The sequence below is a fragment of the Leucopleurus acutus genome (genome assembly GCF_964270905.1).
Source record: "Leucopleurus acutus genome assembly, chromosome: 18".
NCBI classification, from domain to species: Eukaryota; Metazoa; Chordata; class Mammalia; order Artiodactyla; family Delphinidae; genus Leucopleurus; species Leucopleurus acutus.
In genome coordinates, this window is record NC_139160.1 from 66,279,472 (window position 1) to 66,299,546 (window position 20,075).

The window sequence follows — 20,075 nt, forward strand, 5'->3', positions numbered from 1 at the left end:
CAAGGGAAGTGCTGAGTGTCAGGGGCTGAAATCAGACAAACAGAGACCAATGCCTCAGCAGAACTGGAGATCTGAAAAAAGCCAAAGGTCTGGGAGATGGGAAGTCATCAGGGCTTGCAGAGGTCATACAGGCAGGAAAGTAATAACAGCAACGGAAGCATGAAAGGCAGCCTGGCTGCAGTAGAAGCTGTTTGCTCTCCGGCCCCCTCTCCATTTCTCGATGGGCACGAGCGTCTCTGAGTGCACAGGAGGTAACTCCAGCTAGAGGAGCCATGCCTACGGAGGGCTTGAGTCAGGAGAGGAGGGGGAGTAGGTCCTCTTGCCCTTGCCAACAAGGCTGCCCAGCAAGAACGCCGCCTGGCCTCCTGCTACCTGAGATGCTGGGCACCTCAGTGGTGAGTGCAGCATGTTCCCCAGCGGTCGACAGGCTATTCAGCTGCGATACAATACCTTGGCCCTACCAGTGATTGATGCTGCCAGTGTCCACTCTGATTGGTTGGTTCCTGTCCCATCTGGTCATCAACTACGTTTCACTACCTCTCTGGATGTGGGTGTCCTGTCTGTGGATCTTGGGTCCACGTCAGAGTCACGCTCTCCCCGCCTCTTACTTCTGTGGACCCTGCACTCTGCGCTCCGTCTCCCAAATCCAATGACATCTCTGACAAAGGAATCCTGTTGCTCACAGCTTTCAAAGGAATGAACTCTGAGCCCTTCTAAAAGAGACCGTGCCCTACATTATAACATATCAGACTCTTCGGTGACCCCGAGAGGAGGTGTAGTTACTAACGGGGAAAGGCTTCTGCCTAAGACTGGGGCTTGTCTGTTAAAAGTCACCGTCTGTTGGCTTCCCCTCACCACCGAACAGACAGACCTTTCTCTTCAGCCCTGGCCCTTAAGGGGAAGTGGAAGTGACACCAGACCGTGGGAGGGAAGAAGTGTCCAGAAAGGGAAGGCTTGGGGAAGGATTCTGTGCACGGAGCTTAGGTAGGAAAACTAAACCGCGAGCTGACACCTCTAGCTGCACCAGCCAGTCCCACCTGGGCGTAAACCTCGGATGAAATTGGGATCAAAAACCTGTCCGGGCTCTATTCGTCTCCCGGTTTCTAAGCATCTGAAGGGCTTATGTGTTTAACTAGTCTTCGGTTTCTTAATTCATTCAGAAACCTCCAATGTTCTTTTACGGACCTGGGACGGCGTGGGTGTGGGTTGCATGAGCGTCTGTTGGGAGTAGAGTGGTCGGATGAGCGGCCCACCTCCCAGGAACCCTCAGAGGCCATTCGCCGAGTCTCTTCTGGTTTGATGTCCTTGACAAGTGAGTTTGGTGCCTCTAAACATCACTACCTTGAGGCATGCCTTTCCCCACACATCCTGGTTGTTCCAAAGCTTGGAGAAGCCCCAACTGGCACGTACATTAGGCTCATTCTGTGAGTGCAAAGGCGAATCTCCCGACTGGGGCTTGGAAGAGATACTGTTTCTTGCTCTCCTCTACCCTTCTCCAGCCTCCACGTCCTATTCACGCTGAAGCTCCAGTGTGTGTAGCCTGATCCAGAGAAGGGCCTCTGCCTTCCCTGTGTCCACATTCTCAGCCTCCCACCTGGGAAGGTTGGCTGAGTATATTGTAGTAAAGAGAGCTCAGTGGCTAAATCACAGGCTCGGACTGAAATGGCCTGTGTTTGAATAACGGCTCTGCCACTTACCAGCTGTGTGAATTTAGGCAAATTTCCTAACTTCTCTGTGACCCAGTTTCCATATCTATAAAATTGGGGAGATAATAATGTCTATTTCTTGGGGATCTTGTGAGTATTAAATGAATTAATGCACACAAAAAGAGTGGTTTTAGTCTATTTATATTATGTATACTTTACCACATTATAAATAAATAAATATTTTTAAAAAGTGGTATTACATTTTATCAAATGCTTTTTCTGCATCTACCTAGATGATGATTTTTTTTTCTATTCTATTCTGAAATACACAGTGACATGTGTTGATTGATTTGGAATATTAAACCAGCTTTATGTTCTTGAATAAAGCCAACCAGTTCATGGGACAATATCTTTTTGTTGTTGTTGTTGGGTTTAGTTTTCCAATTTTTTTTTCCAGACTTTTACATCTATGTTCATGAGAAACTTTGTCCTATGATTTCCAGTCTTGTAAAGTCCTTGTTATATCTTTGTATTAAGGTTATGCTGGCCTCATAAAATGAGCTGTCAAGGGGTTCTTCTTTTTTTCTTTTTGTAAGATTTTTGTATAATATTGGTGCCATTTCTTCCTTAAATTTTTTTTTTTTTTTGCGGTACGCGTGCCTCTCACTGCTGTGCCCTCTCCCGCCGTGGAGCACAGGCTCCGGACGCGCAGGCTCAGCGGCCATGGCTCACGGGCCTAGCCGCTCCGCAGCATGTGGGATCCTCCCGGACCGGGGCACGAACCCGTGTCCCCTGCATCGGCAGGCGGACTCTCAACCACTGCGCCACCAGGGAAGCCCTTCCTTAAATTTTAAAGAGAGTTTTCTCAGGACTAAATATGGACTAAAATTTTCTTTTGGAAAAGGTTTTTAATTACAGAGTAAATTACTTTCATTAGAAATAGTACTGTTCACATTTTCTACTTTCTCTTGTGTCAATTTTGAGATGTTCTATCTTTCTAGGAATATGTTAACTTCATTTAAATTTTCAAATTGATTGGCATAAAGTTTCCAAATAATATCTCCTAATTATGCTTTTAGTGTATGTAGGATCTGTAGTGATGGTTCCCTTTTATTTCAGATGTTAGTAATTGCGCCTTGTCTCTGTCTTGCCAGTCTTGTCAGAGGGTTATCAATTTTATTAGTCTTTATAAAGAATCAGTTTTTGAATATGTTGATCTTTTTCTATTGTAAATTTCCTTTCTGTCACTAATTTCTTCTTCTTATTATTCCTTAATTTCTTCTTCCTTAGGATTTTCTAAATTCTTGAGGTAGATGTTTAGATCACTTTTTTCAATCTTTCTTCTATTCTAATACATGCATTTAAGGTTTCAAATTTCCCCTTAAGCATAGCTCTAGTTACATTTCACAAATTTTGATATGCTGTATTTTTATTATTTCATTCAAAATATTTTAAAATTTCTGCTGAAATTTCTTCGTTGACTCATGTGTTAAAGTGTTTTCCTTGTCTTCAAAAAATGTCTATTTTCTAACACATTTTGTTATTAATTCCTAGTTTAATTGCATTATGATCAGAGAAAATCTCCTTATTTCAATCCCCTGAAATTGTGTAAGGCATGCTTTATGACCTGCTTATGGTCAATGTATGCAAACATTTCCTGTGCAATTGAACAATTGAAAAGTATAGACGGGCTTCCCTGGTGGCGCAGTGGTCGAGAGTCCGCCTGCCGATGCAGGGAACACGGGTTCGTGCCCCGGTCCCGTAAGATCCCACATGCCGCGGAGTGGCTGGGCCCGTGAGCCGTGGTCGCTGAGCCTGCGCGTCCGGAGCCTGTGCTCCGCAACGGGAGAGGCCACAACAGTGAGAGGCCCGCGTACAGCAAAAAAAAAAAAAACCACAGTGGCATTATTTTTAAAATAAACTGTGATTATAGATTTGTTTGCTTTTCTTTTTTTTAGTTTTGTCAATTTTTGCTTTACGTATTTTAAAGCTATTTTGTTCGTTGTAAACATATTTAGAACTTTTATAATATCCTGTTGGACTGACTCCTTTTTTCTTGTGAAATGTACCTCTTCCTACATGGTAATACTTCTTGTATGAAAATATATCTTGGTTCATATTAGTATACAGCTGTATTTTAATTAGTCTCTGCATATCATTTTCCATTCACTTATATTCAAACCTCCCATATCTTTATATTTCAGCAGTGTATGGTTGAGTTTTATTTTTTAATCCTATGTGACAATCTTGATCTTTTAACAAGAGTATTTAGTACTGCTACAGTTGGTGTAGTTACTTAGATATTTGGGTTTAAATTCACCATCTTTATTTGCTTTCCACTGGTTCCAATTTTTTTCCTTTTTTTCCTCTTCTATTAACTTGCTGGTTATACATTCTATTTCTCTTGTTTGGTGGTTTAACATAGACATTAGTCATGCATCTTTGACTACTTAGTATCCGATATAAATTAGTACTTTTCCACTTGCTGCATAATGTATTGACTTAAAAACACTTTAACTCTATTTATTGCCTCCCATATTTTGTGCTATTCTTGTCATATATCTATGTCTATAGAGATAAATCACTATTTTTGTTTTATACAATCAATATTCATTTAAATTTGCCCACATATATTTCCTTTTCTTTATTCTTTTGTGCATTTGTATGCTCTCATCTGGGATCATTTTACCCCTGTCTGAAAAAACACTTTTAGACTCCTGTCTGAAGAACCACTTTTTTAATCTTTTAGTGTAGGCCTACTGTTGACAAATTATCTTAGTTGTTGTTTGTTTGAAAACCTATTAACTTTGTCTTCATTTTTTGAAGTTATTTTATTGAACATAGAATTCTAGGTTGGCAATTATTTCCTTCCATCATTTAAGAAACCTCAGAGTAATTTTCAAAGAGTACTGTCCTTCACTCTACCTCCAGTCTAGCCATGTGGACCCATCATGCATTTTCATCAGCTCCCAAATCCATCTGTCTCTCAGTTGGCTCTTGTCCAGTTGGCTCCCTTCTTGCCCTGAACTCCTGCCCTTCTTGAACTCTCTCCTCTCCAGCAGTTGGCATGCCCACCTTCTCCCTTAAGTGGTCACTAGCTGACCCAAGCCTTAAGACTCTCATAGCGGGTGTGGGAAGTCGGGATGGAGCTGAAATAGGTGCCCAGATAAAACAGGAAACTAAAGTTTTCCCACATCTGCTCCCAAGTCCCAACAAGCATTTATGTGAAATGCTGCAAATACATTCCTCCAGTAGAGCTGGACCACCTGATACTGTACTTGTGAGAGTCTATCCTCCCAAGGCCTCTGTTACCTCTCAAAAAAGGAATATTCCAGAAGAGCTGATAGCTCACTGGAAAGTCTGCAATTCTAAATGTAAATCAAAGATTACTCTGCCAACATAAAGAATAAACAAACATTTAAATTTAATTTAATTTAATTTAATTTGTTAGTAGACAGAAGCCAGGAATAGGAAAAGGGTATTGTTATTCCACTACCAACTAAGAGGCAACAACCATTATGGTGTGACAGATTCTATTTCTTACCATGCATTTTCCATAACTGAGATCATTCTGTATTTACAATTTTGTAATTACCCTTTTTGGGGGTGAAGGGATTATTTCTCTAGTATTTCCAAGGTTATTTAAAAATGTTTATCAATATCATTTAATAACTTTATGGTACCGTAGAGGTAGTGTGATTTTCTTAAAGGGTCTTCATATAGGCTATTTTTATCTTTGACCCCATAATAATCTTTATCATCTACTTGGTACCTTGTTCATAAGCCTCAGAACTCAATAACGTTTTTTAAAACTCTGAAGCGCCAGTTTCGTCCTTCCAGCAGAGCCGAGGGATCCAATTACAGTTCTCTCACAGAGTGATAGAGTCTCTCACACATTTTTTTTCTTACGGCACATTTTTCCTACTTTACATATTTTCCCCTCTTGCAGTTTTTCAAAATCAGCCTTGAACTGCTTCTAAATAGGTTTCTCTGTGGCAAGGTATTCTTGTGTTATATTCTGATCATCTTTATGGCCATTTCAGAATTATATCAGATTTTAAACAAGAGCTATTTAGATTTATGAAGGGCCAGTAGCATTGCATGGACAGCTTTGGTGATAATAGGAAGAAACTGCAATATGTGAAGATGAAGTAAATGTTTGCTCCCACCTCAACATCCAGGTCTGCCTTACACCTTCACTTCAAAGCTCAGTGATGGGCTTCCCTGGTGGTGCAGTGGTTAAGAATCCGCCTGCCAATGCAGGGGACACGGGTTCGAGCCCTGGTCTGGGAAGATCCCACATGCCACGGAGCAACTAAGCCTGTATGCCACAACTACTGAGCCTGTGCTCTAGAGCCCGCGAGCCACAACTACTGAAGCCCACGAGCTACAACTACTGAAGCCCACGTGCCTTGAGCCCGTGCAACAAGAGAAGCCACTGCAATGAGAAGCCCGCACGCTGCAATGAAGAGTAACCCCCTGCTCGCTGCAACTAGAGAAAGCCTGCACGCAGCAACGAAGACCCAATGCAGCCAAAAATAATAAATAAATTTATATATATATTTTAAAAAGCTCAGTAAAAATATTCTTACTGGTGCAAGATCAACTTGAATGTGCTGGAGACAGTAAATCAGGCATCTGTCAGGTGAAAGGTACAAACTCAGAATCTGCTTTCCCTTGCACTCTGCTGTGTGGCTCTGCTGAATCCAGCATAATGAATTTCTCAGCATAGAAATTTGCTGAGAGGCACTTTCTGGGGATGGGGAATTCGACTGCAGGCATTTACAACGTCTTTCTGTGGCCAGACACTCAGAGACCACCTCACATGGCTGTATGCCTGAAATCCAGCACCCACCCTTGCACACAGGTGTCAGGCTGGGAAGGCATTAAGCTGTCATGGAACCCTAAACCTAATCGATTCAATAAAAATCAAGTGAGGGTCTACTGTGTGCCAAGGTCTGTGCTAATTGAGGGCTACCAAGATGACTAAGACACGTCCTTGACCTCAACGAGCTTAGATTCTCATGACAGAGACAAAAGTGTAAGCAAATAACAGCCAGGGATGTAACTGATGCTGTGAGTGGTAGGTAGTAAGGATAGGAGGGGACAACAGAAATAGTGATAAACACTGAACAGCAGAAGAGACACTTGATCTGCATTTTGAAGGGTAAGTAGGAGTCAGACAGATCAAAGAAGAAGCTAAAAGAGTCCAGAAAGAGGGAGTAACAATAATAGAATTTGTTCAGCATTTTCCTATGTGCCAGGCTCTGCTCCAAGCCTTTTCTGCATATTATCTCATTTAATCCTCAAAACAATACCATAAGGTAGATTCTATCCTAGTCCCAAAACACTAGAAGCTAAGGACCTTGCCCAAAGTCATACTTGTAGAACCTTAAACAACAAGGTGTGTTCAGGTAACTATCGTCATTTTGGTACTGCTGGAGCCTGGAGTCTGGTGGACACGGGGCCAGAGAAAAGGCCAGAGAAAGAGGGGTCAGATCTCAAATAATCTGAATGTTATGCTAAGAGATTTGGATTTTAATCCTGTAGGATGTTAAGAACTAAATATTTAAAGATTTTGAAAGATAGATCTGGTAGCTATGATCAAACTAGAGTCAGGAAGCCAATTAGGAGATTATTAAAACAATACTGGGGAGAATGAATGAGCCCTTGAGCTGAGGGTGAGAAAGGGCGAAACTGAAAGACGATAGGGTGGTCTTTCCTGTATCTCTGGTTCCTGTTCTTCAGAGCATGTGGTATCAATCCCTCAGTAGGGGCCAGATGCAGCCAACAAAACCCACATCTGCTCTATTTCGCAAGGAATTGAGACAGGAAATGGGGAAAAGGAAGTTTGGGGCAAGTGGTAACCTCACTTCCCACCTAGAGTGTCTGCCAGGCTGTCAGGATCTCCAGCCGGGGCTTTTCCTTGCCCAGGATGGTAGTCCCATTCTCCGTGGACAAATCAGGCAGAAGATCCTGTACACAAGTCTGGGGTCCCCACACCCAGGGTCACTTCAACCAGCAGCCTAGAAGTTGGCCCAAGAGTGGGATGTGTTTCTGAAAATTCTCCTCAATTTTTTGTATTCTTCCCTTCTATATCTGCCAAAGTACAGAAGCAGAAAACTGCATAGGATAAGAAAAACAATACAAAATAAATACAGGCATACCTGGAAGATATTATGGGCTTGGTTCCAGACCATTTGCAATAAAGTAAGTATTGCAGTAAAGAGTCACAGGAATTTTTTGGTTTGGCATATAAAAGTTATGTTTACACTATAGTCTATTAAGTGTGTGATAGCATTATATCTTTAAAAATGTGCTTATCTTAATTTAAAAATGCTTTATTGCTAGAACATACTAACCAACATCTGAGTCTTCAGTGAGTCATAATCTTTATGCTGGTGGAGGGTCTCGCCTCCATGCTGATGGCCACCGACTGATCAGGGTGGTGGGTGCTGGAGTTGGGGTGGCTTGGTGGCTTCTTAAAATAGGACAACAATGAAGTTTGTCCCATTGATTGACTCTTCCTCTTACAAACAATTTCTCTGTAGTATGCAATGCTGTTTGATGGCATTTTACCCACAGTAGAACTTCTTTCAAAGTTAGAAATACTCTCAAAACCTGCTATTGCTTTATCAACTAAGTTTATGTAATATTCTAAATCTTTTGTTGTCATTTCAACAATTTTCATAGCATCTTCACCAGGAGTAGATTCCATCTCAAGAAACCACTTTCTTTACTCATCCATGAGAATCAACTCCTCACCCGTAAAAGTTTTTTCATGAGATTGTAGCAATTCAATCATATCTTCAGGATCTAATTCTAGTTCTCTTGCTATTTTCACCACATCTGCAGTTATTTCCTCCAATGAAGTTCTGAACCCCTCAAAGTCATCCATGAGAGTTAGAATCAACTTCTTTCAAATTCCTGTGAATGTTGATATCTTGACCTCTTCCCATGATTACTAATGTTCTTAATGGCATCTGGAATGGTGAATCCTTTCCAGAAGGTTTTCAACTTATTTTGCTCAGATGCATCAGAGGAACCACTATCCATGGCAGCTATAGTGTTCTGAAATGTATTTCTTAAATAATAAGACTTGAAAATAAAAATGACTCCTTGATCCATGGGATGCACAATGGATGTTGTGTTAGCAGGCATGAAGACAACGTTCTTCTCATTGTACATCTCCATCAGCGCTCTTGGGTGACCAGGTGCATTGTCAATGAGCAGTAATATTTTGAGAGGAATCTTTTTATCTGAACAGTTGGTGTCAAGAGTGGACTTAGTCTTAACACAGCTTTGACCTATTTATTATCTCACAGTTTCTGTAGGTCAGAAGTCCAGCAGAGCATGGCTGGATTCTCTGCTCAGGGTTTCACCAGGTCAAAAGAAAGGTCTAGGCAGGGCTGCCTTCCTTACTGAAGTAAAAGAATCCACTCCCAGGCTCATTCAGAATTCAGTTCCTTATGGTTGTAGGACTGAGGTTCCTTGCCATCAATCTCTGGGCCAAAAACATCAAGCCAACTCCTTCTCACAGTTTGAACCCCTCTGACCTACCCTTCTGTCATGTCTCTGACTTTAAAATTCTCTGATTTTAAGGGTTCACATGATTAGATTGGGCCCACACAGATAATCCAGGATAAACTCTCTATTTTAAGGCCCATAACTTTAATTACACAGAAAATGCCCCTTTACTCTTAAACATAACATAAGAGGTTTGGGCATGGACATCTCTGGGACATCTGCATATCATAGTCGTTAATCTTAAAGATGACATCATTTAAAGAAAAGGTATCCAGTTACAATACACTAATTCACGGAAAAAGTGTGGACTTGAAAAGTTCCAGTGATATATAAGATAAGCACTGGCTCAGATTTTCATCATCTTAGAAGGTAAAGTAGTTCCCAGGTCCCAACCAAGAATTCCTTGATTAATAATTCAAAACTTCATCTGCACTGAGACAATATTCTTCTTTTGGATATCCAAATTCAAAAATTGGTCTGAACTGAGACAGTGTCCTTCTCTTGGGTCTATAAACCCATTTCTATAATGAGTGTAAGAGTAGATGTAAAAAATTTTATAATCCTTGTAAGATGTGTGTGCTTTACCAAAATGCTTGTTGCTTTTAGAGAAGCTGACATATTATACTGATGATTTGATTGAAATGTATAGGAAGATTTAAGTTTGCAATCAGTGTTTAAATAATTTGATTTGTAAAATGTGTAGATTTTGACTTGGTTATATAAATAGTGTTTAAATGTTTAGACAATTTTTGCTTAAGTAGGTTTATGAAGTAAATAAATTAAACAATAAATAAAGCACACACACACAAAAAAAAGAGTGGACTTGAAGTATTCAGTAAACTATGTCGCAAGCATATGTGCTGTCATCCAGGCTTTGTTTTTCCATTTATAGAGCACAGGCAGAGTATATTTAGCATAATTCTTAAGGGCCCTAGAATTTTCAGAATAATAAATGAGCATTGGCTTTAACTTAGTCACCAGCTGCATTAGCCCCTAACAAGAGAATCAGCCTATCCTTAGAAGGTTTGAAGCCGAGCACTGACTTCTCCTCTCCAGCTATGAAAGTCCTAGATGGCATTTTCTTTCAATAGAAGGCTATTTTGTCTACATTGAAAATCTGTTCAGTGTAACCACCGTCAGTAGTTATCTTAGCTAGATCTTCTGGATAATTTGCTGCAGCTTCTACATCAGCACTTGCTGCCTCACCTTGCACTTCTATGTTATGGAGACAGCTTCTTTCCTTAAACTTCATGAACCTTTGCTAGCTTAAAACTCTTCTTCTGCAGCTTCCTCACCTCTCTCAGCCTTCATAGAATTAAAAAGAATTAGGGCCTTGCCCTGGATTAGGCCATGGATCAAGGAAATGTTGTAGCTGGTTTGATCTTCTATCCAGATCACTAAAACTTTCTCCATATCACAGCAATAGGCTGTTTTGCTTTCTTATCATTATGTGTTCACTGGAGTAAAACTTTTAATATCCTTCACGAACTTTTCCTTTGCATTCACAACTTGGCTAATTGTTTGACGTAAGAGGCCTAGCTTTTGGCCTATCTCGGCTTTTGTCATGCCTTCCTCACTAAGCTTAAGCATTTCTAGCTTTTGATTTAAAGTGAGAGATGTGCAACTCTTCCTTTCACTTGAACACTTATAGGCCATTGTAGGGCTATTAATTGGCCTAATTTCAATATTGTTATGTCTCAGGGAATAGGGAGGCCCAAGGACAGGGAGAGAGATGGGGAACGATCAGTCAGTGGAGCAGTCAGAACACACACAGCATTTATCGATCAAGTTCACCATCTTATATGGACGAGGTTGGTGAGGCCCCAAACAATAACAATAGTAACATCAGACACCATAAAAATATAATAGTAATGAAAACATTTGAAATATTGTAAGAATTACCAAAATGTGACAGAGAGACACAAAGTGAGCAAATGCCGTTGGGAAAATGGTGCTGATACACTGGCTTGACCACAGTGTTGGCATAAACCTTCAATTTGTATTAAAAAACAACAACAACAACAAAAACACCATATCTGCAAAGCACAATAAAGCAAAGAGTAATAAAATGAGTTCTCCCTGTAAAACTTTGAAGAGTTTTATCAATACAGAGCAGTGACGTGTACAACAAAATGGTACTTGGGTTAGGTGGTTTTCGTTCAGTTTATTACAGCCGCCACATGTGAACTCTGACCTACGTTCTGTGGTTGCTCCTTCAATAATAACTAAAACTCTGCTGTGATGGAAAATTCTAGGGTGTGTATCATTTGTCTTGCTGAAGTATAAATATGAGAGCTTTATGATTAACTGATTAAAAAGAGAGAAAAGTTTCATAATTAGGTTTTATACAGCTATGGATTTTGCATTACGTGGTTTACTACAAAAAGAAACATTGATCTGAGACATTAGACCACTCTGATTAAATTTACGGTACACTGGGAATACTTGGGCCAATTATAGGATTAAGTGTTCACTGTGCTGATATAATTCCACCTAAAATATGGCTTATCTGGTGATTATTTTAAACCCCTTGACCCAGTCTCTTCTATATTCTCATTTCTTTAAAATTTTTGCCCACAGAGAGGAAATCGCATACTTAGCTTTCAGTAACTGAAGTGAAATTCAAGACCTCATTTAAGCTTTAAATCTTCTTGGACAAATTTATGGAATAACTTATAGTTTTAGATCTTGTCATTTGTTAGATTTAACCATAAAATAAAATGAAAAGTTTTTAATGCCTTACAATAGATAGTTTTAAAAAATGATTGGAATATTTATATGATAGATTTTTTTTTTTTTTTTTTTTTTTTTTTTTTGCGGTACGCGGGCTTCTCACTGCTGTGGCCTCTCCCGTTGCGGAGCACAGGCTCCAGACGCGCAGGCTCAGTAATTGTGGCTCACGGGCCCAGCCGCTCCGTAGCATGTGGGATCTTCCTGGACCGGGGCACGAACCCATATCCCCTGCATCGGCAGGCGGACTCTCAACCACTGTGCCACTAGGGAAGCCCCTATATGAAAGAATATTATACAAACACTTTTAATCATGTTTTTCAAGACTATTGAATTACTTGTGAAATGCTCATAGCATAATGTTAAGTGGAAATAAGACAGGACATATAACAACATATTCAATGTGATCCCACGTATGTGAGCTTGCACACATGCATGTGCAGATATTTGGGGGCTGGAGGTTCTGGAATAAAGTCTACAAAAGTTTCACAGTGGATATCTCTAGGGATGGCATAACATCAAATTTCTATTTATTTATGATTTTCTAAAATTTTGGAATTTTCTACATTGAATATTAATATGTCTTTGTTCTTTTACAATTGAGGAAAAATAATTTTGTAAATGGTTGTTGTCCTTCAAAATAACTTTCTGGGAATTGCACAATTATTGCAATGATGCTGCCTTTGCTCACTTTTGTAATTACCCCTAAATCCATTCTATGGGCACAAATCAAAAGCAATGTTTTTACCTTATAACCACATTTCATTTTTTGTCTTATTTTAGAAAATATTATTCTGTTCACTCATCCATTTTTATTCAATAGCCTTGGCTTCAGACAACATTTGGCTGATTCTAAAAGTCAAATGTGCCTTCTTCCAACAAAAATTTGCTATCCTGAGGATATTCAAAGGCTGTATTAAGGGTTCTGTATTAGTCAGCTCAGATGGCCATAACAAAATATCATAGATTCCATGGCTTAAACAGTTGAAATTTATTTTCTCACAGTTTCTGGAGGCTGGAAGCCCAAGATCAGAGTGTCATTCTGGTCAGTTTCTGGTGAGGACTCTCTTCCTGACTTGCACACAGCCACCTTCTTTCTGTCTTACATGGAGGAGAAAGAGAAAGCTCTCTGTGTCTCTTCTAAAAGAACACTAATCCTATTGGATCAGGCTTCCACCCCACCCTATGACCTCACTTAACCTTAACTACCTTCTAAAGGCCCTGTCTCTAAATACAGTCACATCAGAGGTTAGGGTTTCCACACAAAAATTTTGCAGGGACACAATTCAGTCCATAGCAGGCTCTGAAAGCATTTTGAAATGAAGAATTTTTCAAAAAGTTTTGAGGGACTTCCCTGGTGGCACAGTGGTTAAGAGTCCGCCTGCCAATGCAGGGGAAACGGGTTTGAGCCCTGGTCTGGGAAGATCCCACATGCTGCGGAGCAACTAAGCCCGTGCACCCCAACTACTGAGCCCGCGTGCCACAACTACTGAAGCCCACAGGCCCTAGAGCCCACACGCCGCAACTACTGAAGCCCGTGCACTCTAGGGCCTGCTTGCCGCAACTACTGAAGCCCACATACCTAGAGCCTGTGCTCCGCAGCAAGAGAAGCCAACACAGTGAGAGGCCCTTGCACCGCAACGAAGAGTAGCCCCCACTCACCGCAACTAGAGAAAGCCCGCACGCAGAAATGAAGACCCAATGCGCCAAAATAATTAATTAATTAAAGTTTTGAGCATTGTTTGCCGTAAAGCATATTGTCTCCCCAGTTTCCTACTACGAAGACAACATCCCTTATTTTGATGAACAAATTTTAAATGCCTTTGTTTCATAAAATGACTTACAATCTATTCTGCTAGAGGGCCTATTTCTTTTCTTTTCTTTTTTTATAAATTTATTTATTTTTATTTATTTTATTTTTGGCTGTGTTGGGTCTTCGTTGTTGCGTGCAGGCTTTCTCTAGTTGTGGCGAGCGGGGGCTACTCTTGATTGCGGTGAGCGGGCTTCTCATTGCAGTGGCTTCTCTTGTTGCAGAGCACGGGCTCTAGGCACACAGGCTTCAGTAGTTATGACACGCAGGCTCTAGAGCGCAGGCTCAGTAGTTGCGGCGCGTGGGCTTAGTTGCTCCACGCCATGTGGGATCTTCCTGGACCAGGGCTCAAACCCATGTCCCCTGCATTGGCAGACAGATTCTTAATCACTGTGCCACCAGGGAAGCCCAAAACTCAGCTCTTCTGAAAAGGCTTCCTAATCATCACCCTCCATCTGCATCCCCACTAGTTTAATTGCTTCCTCCACCCCTTCTCCTTTACTCCTATTTCATGGAGCCCTGCCACAGTTTATTACATTTCTTACTCACTGAGCTCTGCAATCCATGAAAGAAGAAAGACTGTTTTACCATGTTAGTCCCTGCACTGGATTGTACAGAGCTATTGATGCCACATTAAGTGACATTGCCAAGATGGGAGAGGCCAGCTCTCCAAGTGCAGGACAGAGCACATCATACTGTTCACCATGTTTCTGATCTGCACCACGTAGTGATACTCAGCAGACGTGTGTCTAATGAAACAGGTACCATAAATGAATGAACTGACAGCCTTTCCCATGTTTATACCATCTTCCCAGAGACACTCCCATAGGGTAACTTGGTTTTTTTCACCACACCCAAGAGCTGGCAAGATCAGGAAATGTTGATCCCACTTTGGATATAAGGAAACTGATCTGTAGACAGGTAAATGGGCTGGAAAAGCCCATGGTAAGTGACTAAGCCTGGACTTAAAGTCAGCCAGCTTTCTGGCCATGGCTCTTTCCATTCAGGCCAAGCTCCTACCTTATTTTTTTAAACCTTTGCCTCAAGTTTCTGGACCCCAGATTCAGTTTTATGTTAGATTGTATAATGATTTATGCAACTGACACACCCATCCATGTACATAACCAACATCTGGTTTGTTCTCATACTGTTTTTAGACTGGATGTCATTTGTATGTGAGATTTACATTTTTATAAACCTGCATGGAAGTTTAAAGAAAATGTCTCTCCCGTAAACCCAGGATTTCTGGGCTCCTGGCTTTTGCAATTGCCTGTACTCCCCACGTGGTCTCTATCCAAGAGTCTTTGCACATACTGTTCTGTCTTCCTAGAAAGCATCCTCACTTAGTGAAGAGTCATTCAACTTTAGATCTTACTCAGGTGTCTCCTCCTGAGGGACACCTTCTATATCTCCACGATTAGACCTAATTCTCCAGTTATAGGTTCTCATAGCAGGACATAACTGTCCCCCAGATCCCTTGTCATAGATACAATTTTACATGAATGTGTGTGATTATCTGATGGCTTTCTGCCTCATGGCAGAGACTATGCTAGCTATTCCTAGCCCAGAACTTGGCATGTTACTGCTGGGCCCATCCTGGATTCATCTTCTTATTTACCTCATCTTTTGCGTCCCAACCACCTGGCTGCCTTCCTGGTTCTAGCCTATGTACCCAGATCAGTTTTGCCCTTAAATGTTTTGCCCTTAACTCTCCTTAAATAATGTCTGGGGCTTGCAGTTCTTTCCCTTGTAATTCCCTGTTATGATGCAGGAGCCCTGCTGATGTGGTGGTGAGATGTGGGGAGGGATGAGTTCTATAGTCCTGGATGAAGTCTCGGTGTTTTTAGTGAGCTTGTGCCCCTGGGCTGTGACCAGCACAAGGGCATCTCACTTTTGTTTCATTTTGTTTTGTTTCCTGCACCCCTTAGGTGAGACAGGAGGGCTAGAGGGGCCTGGAGTTAGGTATTTCCCTTCCCCACATCAGTTTGGTTAGTCTTTTGTAAAACCCCAGGGGGTTGAGCTCTTTCAAAATAGTTTCTCTCGAGCATGGGCCTTGTTAATACACAGAATTTTCTGGGGCTATTTCAAAACGGCTACTTTCCCTCTCCCCCTGTCAGAAGCACAAGGGGATTTTGTTTCCTCTGGTCTTCGCAGTGAGAATGTTGTAGGGCTCCTGGACATAAACTCATAAACATCTGGGACCCCACCCCTTTCCAAGACTGGACCTCCTGGACTTTTTAACTCTCAACTTGTCCATACTGAGCCTTCAGAAATTCATCAATAAAACTTTAGGTTTTCCTACCCAGGTACTGGTTCCTGCAGAGTTTTCTGCTCCTTGGCCTCTGACCTGTAGTACAGTGGTGATTCTCTCCACTTGTCTCTTCCATTTGGGGGACAGTGGTTTGCCCTGTGACCTCATTTCTCTGATGGATGTAAGAAGAGGTGTTGATTTTTGGTTTGTTCAGCATTTTTCTTGTTCGAAAGCTCCTTACATGCTGGACCAGAAACCAGAAGTCCGGGTTTGCCCAAACTCCATCCAACATGGGAAATGGCTTTCGGCTCAGTCCTGGCTGACTTGCCCTTCCTGCCATCTTGCTGACATGTCGTCCCACGTGGGCTCCCTGGAGAATGAACTCCACATGACTCAAGACAAGAGATCTTGTAGTTGGTATATTTCAGAACAGGTAATCTGATTTTTATGTAGGCAGTCACCCAAAGTTCATAACTGAACAGGCCTAAATTTCTTCCTGGATTTTTATCAGATGCCATTCAAATCATTTGAGATTATATATATAGAAAGAGTTTCATGTGATAACAAGGATTTCATGTGATAGCAAGAATATTTATAAGAGGTCTTCTTATTAATAAGAACAAAGAAAAAGGGACTTCCCTGCTGGTCCAGTGGTTAAGACTCCATCCTTCCACTGCAGGGGACTGGGGTTCAATCCCCAGTCAGGGAGCTAAGATCGCGCATCCCACATGCCACCACCAAAAAAAGAAAGAAGAAAATTAAGACAGACAACGGTATACATGTCTCCACCTCTGTGACTGAGTCAGTCCACATTTTTTGCAATATTCACTGGCTGAGAACACTGATAGGCTCTGGAGAAATTACTAATGAGTTTACCATCTAATCAAAAAGGCAAAACTGACAGGAACGATTGTATCCAAGGCATTAATCATGCAGAGAATCGGAACACTCACAGAAGGAAAAAAGGCTGAAGGTTAAGGAGGATGAAGAAGGAGGCCAGGGTCTTACTTGAATCGTTAAGGAGAACGAAGCCAAGTGGAGCTGTGATGGGCTGATGCTTCTCAGCTATTAGCCCGTGTTTTCCCCGCATCCCTCCCGCCTGCATCCCAGTTAAGCCATTAAGCTCATTGCCTCAGAGGAAAGGTGTGGCTTGGTGGAAAGGAGAGGATAACAAAGAATCCTTTATCTTTTGCGGTCCAAAGGCAGATGTCGTTAGAGAGATAGAAAAGCTTGGACAAAATGCCTGTTGGAGATAACAGGAGACATTTTCTCCTTCCCAGACTAGAATGGTTTCCAGAACTTGTGGAACATAAAAGAGAGAGACAATTGGCATGTGCATGTGTCAGCATCTCTGTGTTGAGTAAGTCCATCAATAACAGGAAGGGAATATTGAGATGCAGATGAAAGCGTCTTGTACCTTGCCTCCTGATTACAGTGCCTGGGAGGCAGCAAAACCCACCAGAGGGTTGATGAGCCCCAAAGGCAGAAGAAACTTGTACTCTTAGATAGAGCCCCAGAAAGGAAGCATATCTACACATGGATCAACAACTAAAGACCCAATGAAAGGAGGATGTCTCTGTGGACAGATGCCATACAGGACCAGAAGTTCCCCATCCCCATCTTGCCTTGGCACTCCCTAAGCCTGCCCCTAAGTATGTATACCCAACGGAACTCAAATTGAGCATTTCTACTCATCCCAGAAGAATGGGACCCACATTAAGTTAGGTTGAATTCTAGAAGTGTACAAAATATGTTTATGGATTCAAGTCTAGAGTCACACCTGCAATCGGCTAACTGGCAAAGTTTGGTCCATCTCAACTTTAATGAATATCGCTTATGTGTCAAGTACTAAGCTAAGCACCTTCCTCTACGTCATGTTCACCACAACCTATAACAAAGAAGCCAGGCTCAGGGAGTTTAGGTAACTTGCCAAGATCACCAAGCTAGTGAGTGGAATCAAGAACTCCAACAAGGGCCAGATAACAAAGCCTGTGCTCTTAACTTTCCCTCTATTCTGACTCTAGCTGGAGGGCAAAATACAACATCGAGGTACTCTATACCTGCCCTCACTGAGCTGACGGTCTAGAATGAACCAGAGGATGAAGAGGGCTTCCAAGGAGACTCACCCAGTCCGGGTGAACTAGAAGGTGCAGGAGCAAACAGTCTAGGTCATCCTTTATCTTCACGAAAAGGAAATCTCAGCTAGAGACTGGAAGGCAACCAGGTGTAGATTATCTACTCTACAAGTACAATTAGTTTTGGAATCAGAGTTTGGTGCAAACTTGCTTGTGTGGAGTGTCAGCAGTGTGGCCTCGGGCAAGTAACTAATCCACTGAACTTCACTTTTTTTACCTTTAAAACAGGAATAATAAACCCAACTCACAGGGTCATTGTATAGATGAAACGTTCAGCCTAATAACTGATTGGGAATCAATATGCATTAGCTCCTCTGCCTTTCCTCCAACACAGAGCATCCTCGAGAACTGCCACCCCATCCCGAGTCCTTCCTAGTTGAAGAATTCCCAAATTGAGATACCAGGTGGACCTTCCACAGTGAAGGCAAACCCAAGCTCCTCAAGTTCTCAGTGTCAGATGGACATAGCCTGCCTCTGAACCAGAGTTGTCTTGCATGGTCTGGAACATTCTGAAGTCACTTCAACTGAGTTATTCCATGCTGGACCCACCAAGTCTGGTTATAATTAAAATGGCTTCTGCTTCCAAAGCACTGGCCATAATCTACCTCTTGCAGATACTATTCTCAGCCTAGCCCTCAGAGGTCATGTTTCCAATTTCAGTGAACCTGTATGGAGTTCCCCTAAGTGAAAGCACATGGTCTCTGCCCTCCAGGAGTTCACGAACTGGAGAAGGAAAAAGATATGTACAAAAATAACTAACACAAAGCAGACGGATAAATTCCACAAGAGACAGTGAAAGTGCCCTAAGACATAGATTTATACTGACTGAAGAGGGAGTCAGGAAGGTTTCTTAGAAGAACTGACATTTGAAGTTGGCCTTGAAGGATGGCTGTATAGTATGAGGAGTCATAAGAGAGTAAATAGATGGAGATTTCAAAGCAGAGGGAATACCTTAAGCAGAGGCAGATGCCTTAGAAAGCCCATAGTGTATCCAGGGATGAGATGTGACCAAAATTGATGTGTGGTAGGAAGTGGCCCTGGATGGCTAAAATATGGAGGGTTTCTAATGCCATTTGAGCATCTCTCTTACATGGAACGGAGAGTTATCACAGATAGTTTTGTAAAACGGCTAAAACAATACTGGATGAGTGGGGACAAATATAGTGACTATTACATGCTGTAACTAGAGCAATTAAGCGCATCTTTCTGAGTAATTACGTGCTAAGGAAGTAGTATCATTGGGATAAAAGTTTGACCACCTGCCACTGAATTTAACGCTTTTTGCTACTAATCCTAATCCAGGGGTTGTCAACTCTGGGTACAAGATAAGGTCCTCTGAAGAATGTTACCCAAAGAAACCCATGTCTGGTTCCCACTCCCATAAATTCTGAGTCACCTGACCTGGGATGGAGCCTGAGCGTTGTTTTGGTTTCATCCCCCCAGGTGATTCTAATGTTCCGTCAGGCACGCTAAAATCCACGACCTGTGGGCTCCGGACCAGTAGCATGAGCGTCACCTCGGAGCTTTTTAGAACTAGGAAAACTCGGGTCCCAACTCAGACCTACTAGATCAGAATTTGCATTTTTCACAGTATCCCCAGGTAGTATGTGAGCGTCAAAATATAAGAAGCACCTGTATATACAAAACTGCCTGTTCATTCCCCACTTCTGCCAAGCCCATGTTAGCCTGAAGAGGGAAGAAATAAAAGCCCCAAAGCCCTAGATATAAGGTTATTACTGAATCACATAACAGAAACGTGAATAAACTTATCTCAAATTTGCCACGTCAGGGCTTCATTGCATAGCACCAGATGACTTGAAAAGGAGAGAAAGGGGGAAAAAAGTGATTGTTTAAGTAGAAGGAGTTCCTGACAGAAGGAGTAGGTCCTAAAATAGTCTGAGGCAGATGGGGGTCAGCAGAAGCCTTCAGTGACTGGGATGTGACCATGACTTAGCACGTGCTCCTGACACAGCAGT